Below are 4,180 nucleotides of genomic sequence, written 5' to 3'. Positions count from 1 at the left end.
CATTGAGCTCCTTCCACACATATGTCAATAAGGACTTAGGCCAACCTTTCATCAAAGTTGACCCTTCTAATGTAGGGGCGTTCATCTCCTTGCATCATGGGCAAGTTAAATGCCAACCTCACATTTTCCGGACTAAAATCTAAGTATTTCCCCCGAACCATTGTAAGATAATTCTTTGGATTCGGGTTCACACTTTGATCATGGTTCCTAGTGATCCATGCATTGGCATAGAACTCTTGAACCATTAAGATTCTGACTTGTTGAATGGGGTTGGTTAGAACTTTCCAACCTCTTCTTTGGATCTCATGTCGGATCTCCGGATACTCATTTTTCTTGAGCTTGAAAGGGACCTCAGGGATCACCTTTTTCTTGGCCACAACATCATAGAAGTGGTCTTGATGGGCTTTGGAGATGAATCTTTCCATCTCCCATGACTCGGAGGTGGAAGCTTTTGTCTTCCCTTTTCCTTTTCTAGAGGTTTCTCCGGCCTTAGGTGCCATTAATGGTAATGGAGAAACAAAAAGCTTATGCTTTTACCACACCAAACTTAAAATATTGCTCACCCTTGAGCAAGAGAAGAAAGAAAAGAAGAAGAAGAAGAGAAAATATGGAGGAGAGTAGGGGAGGTGTATTCGGCCAAGGTGTAGAAGAGGGGGTTGTGTTGTGTGAAAATTAAGGAGAATGGAGGGGTTTATATAGTGAGGGGAGAGGGAGTAGGTTCGGCCTATTTAGGGTGGGTTTGGGTGGGAAAGAAATTTGAATTTTGAAGGTAGATGGGGTTTATGGGGAATAGTGGATTATAGGATTATTAGGAGGTTAGGTGGGGATTCTGTGGGGTCCACAGATCCTGAGATGATCCTGTAGGGTTCACAGATTCTGAGGTGTCAAGGATTTACATCCCTGCACCAATTAGGCATGTAAAATGCCTTAGCATACCATTCTGGCGTTTAAACGCTGAAGTGATGCATGTTCTGGGCGTTCAACGCCCATGTGCAGAATGTTTCTGGCGTTGAACGCCAGTTCCATGCTTGTTACTGGCGTTCAGCACCAACTTTCCTCAGGGCATATTCTTGGCGTTCAAACGCCAGGATGTTGCTTGTTTCTGGCATTCAGCGCCAGATCCATGCTCTGTTCTGGCGTTAAACGCCAGCCAGATGCTCCTTACTGGCGTTTAAATGCCAGTAAGTCCTTCCTCTAGGGTGTGATTTTTCTTCTGCTATTTTTGATTCTGTTTTTAATTTTAATATTTTTTTCGTGACTCCACATGATCATGAACCTACTAAAACACAAAATAACAATTAAATAAAAATAAAATTAGATAAATAAAAATTGGGTTGCCTCCCAATAAGCGCTCCTTTAATGTCACTAGCTTGACAGTGGGCTCTCTTGGAGCCACAAAGGTGATCAGGTCAATGTTGTGAACTCCCAACACCAAACTTAGAGTTTGGTTGTGGGGATTTCAACACCAAATTTAGAGTTTGGTTGTGGCCTCCTAATACCAAACTTAGAGTTTGACTGTGGGGGCTCTGTTTGACTCTGTACTGAGAGAAGCTCTGCATGCTTACTCTCCCTTGTTACAGAAGGATAGCCGTGTGCCTTAAATACAAGGTAGTCCCCATTCAATTGAATGACTAATTCTCCTCTGTTAACATCTATCACAGCTTCTGCTGTGGCTAGAAAAGGTCTTCCAAGGATAATGCATTCATCCTCCTCCTTCCTAGTGTCTAAGATTATGAAATCAGCAGGAATGTAAAGGCCTTTAACCTTTACCAACACGTCCTCTACTAATCCATAAGCTTGTCTTACTGACTTGTCTGCCAATTGTAATGAGAATAAGGCATGCTGTACCTCAATGATCCCCAGTTTCTCCATTATAGAGAGTGGCATAAGGTTTATGCCTGACCCTAGATCACACAGGGCCTTGTTAAAGGTCATGGTGCCTATGGTACAGGGTATTAAGAATTTACCAGGATCTTGTCTCTTTTGAGGTAAAGTTTTCGAAACCCATGTATCTAGTTCACTAATGAGCAAGGGAGGTTCACCTTCCCAAGTCTCATTACCAAACAACTTGGCGTTCAGCTTCATGATGGCTCCTAGATATTGAGCAACTTGCTCTCCAGTCACATCTTCATCCTCTTCTGAGGAAGAATAGTCTTCAGAGCTCATGAATGGCAGAAGGAGATTTAGTGGAATCTCTATGGTCTCTATATGAGCCTCAGATTCCCTTAGGTCCTCAATAGGGAACTCCTTCTTGTTTGAGAGACGTCCCAGGAGGTCTTCCTCACTAGGATTTTCGTCCATCTCCTCCCTTGTGCATTCGGCCATATTGATTACATCAATGGCCTTGCACTCTCCTTTTGGATTTTCTTCTGTATTGCTTGGGAGAATACTGGGAGGAGTTTCAGTGACTTTCTTACTTAGCTGGCCCACTTGTGCCTCCAAATTTTTGATGGAGGACCTTGTTTCACTCATGAAACTTAAAGTGGCCTTAGACAGATCAGAGACTAAATTTGCTAAATTAGAGGGGCTTTGCTCAGAATTCTCTGTCTGTTGCTGAGAAGATGATGGAAAAGGCTTGTTATTGCTTAGCCTGTTTCTTCCACCATTATTATACCCTTGTTGAGGCTTTTGCTGATCCTTCCATGAGAAATTTGGAGGATTTCTCCATGATGAATTATAGGTGTTTCCATAAGGTTCACCTATGTAATTTACCTCTGTTATTGCAGGGTTCTCAGGATCATAAGCTTCTTCAGAAACTGCCTCTTTAGTACTGTTGGATGCATTTTGCCATCCATTCAGACTTTGAGAAATCATGTTGACTTGTTGAGTCAAGACTTTGTTCTGAGCTAATATGGCATTCAGAGCATCAATTTCAAGAACTCCCTTCCTCTGAGGCGTCCCATTATTCACGGAATTCCTCTCAGAAGTGTACATGAATTGGTTATTTGCAACCATGTCAATAAGTTCTTGAGTTTCTGCGGGCGTTTTCTTTAAGTGAATGGATCCACCTGTAGAATGGTCCAATGACATTTTGGAAAACTCAGATAGACCATAGTAGAATATATCTAATATGGTCCATTCTGAAAACATGTTAGAAGGACACTTTTTGGTCATCTGCTTGTATCTTTCCCAAGCTTCATAGAGGGATTCACCATCTTTTTGCTTGAAGGTCTGAACATCCACTCTAAGCTTGCTCGACTTTTGAGGAGAAAAAAATTTATCCAAGAAGGCCGTGACCAGCTTATCCCAGGAGTCCAGGCTATTGGTGGACGAAATTGTGATCACATCAATGTAGTACTCTTTGTTATTGTATGGAATCATTATTATGGCTCTTGGCTATGTCTGGACACAACTCCGTTCAACTTAACCAGCAAGTGTACTGGGTCATCCAAGTAATACCTTACGTGAGTAAGGGTTGATCCCACAGAGATTGTTGGTATGAAGCAAGCTATGGTCACCTTGTAAATCTCAGTTAGGCAGATTAAATGGTTATGGGTTTCGAAAATTAATAATAAATAGAAAATAAAAAGGGATAGAAATACTTATGTAAATCAATAGTGGGAATTTCAGATAGGCATGTGGAGATGCTAGAATCCTTTCGAATCTCTACTTTCTTATTGCTTTCATCCAATCCTTCTTACTCCTTTCCATGGCAAGCTGTATGTAGGGCATCACCATCATCAATGGCTACTTTTAATCCTCTCGGAAAAATGGTCCTATGCGCTGTCATTGCACAGCTAATCGTCTGGAGGCATCACCCTTGTTGATAGCTACATCCCATCCTCTCAGTGAAAATGGTCCAAATGCTCTGTCACAGCACGGCTAATCATCTGTCGGTTCTCAATCAGGTTGGAGTAGAATCCCTTGATTCTTTTGCGTTTGTCATCACGCCCAGCCTTCAGGAGTTTGAAGCTTGGTGCGCGAAATTGTGATCACTACACAACTTTGCACAACTAACCAGCAAGTGCACTGGGTCGTCCAAGTAATAAACCTTACGCGAGTAAAGGTCGATCCCACGGAGATTGTTGGTATGAAGCAAGCTATGGTCACCTTGTAAATCTTAGTTAGGCAGACTCAAATGGGTATGGTGATATACGAATAAAGCATAAATATAAAGATAGAGGTACTTATGTAATTCATTGGTAGGAGCTTCAGATAAGCGTATGAAGATGCCTTCCCT

The 4,180-nt window shown here is 42.0% G+C and overlaps 1 non-coding gene across 1 annotated transcript; it reads left to right on the top strand.

Annotated features, from left to right (window-relative positions):
- The first annotated feature begins 3,088 nt into the window (after positions 1-3,088).
- LOC130938130 (small nucleolar RNA R71) lies at positions 3,089-3,192 on the top strand. Its single transcript, XR_009069308.1, has one exon. It is a non-coding gene; the product is annotated as a small nucleolar RNA R71 (small nucleolar RNA).
- The last annotated feature ends 988 nt before the right edge of the window (positions 3,193-4,180 follow it).

The sequence above is a fragment of the Arachis stenosperma genome, chromosome 6 (assembly GCF_014773155.1).
Source record: "Arachis stenosperma cultivar V10309 chromosome 6, arast.V10309.gnm1.PFL2, whole genome shotgun sequence".
NCBI classification, from domain to species: domain Eukaryota; kingdom Viridiplantae; phylum Streptophyta; class Magnoliopsida; order Fabales; family Fabaceae; genus Arachis; species Arachis stenosperma.
The sequence above is the reverse complement of the archived record's forward strand: the minus strand, read 5'-3'. Positions and strand labels throughout refer to the sequence as shown.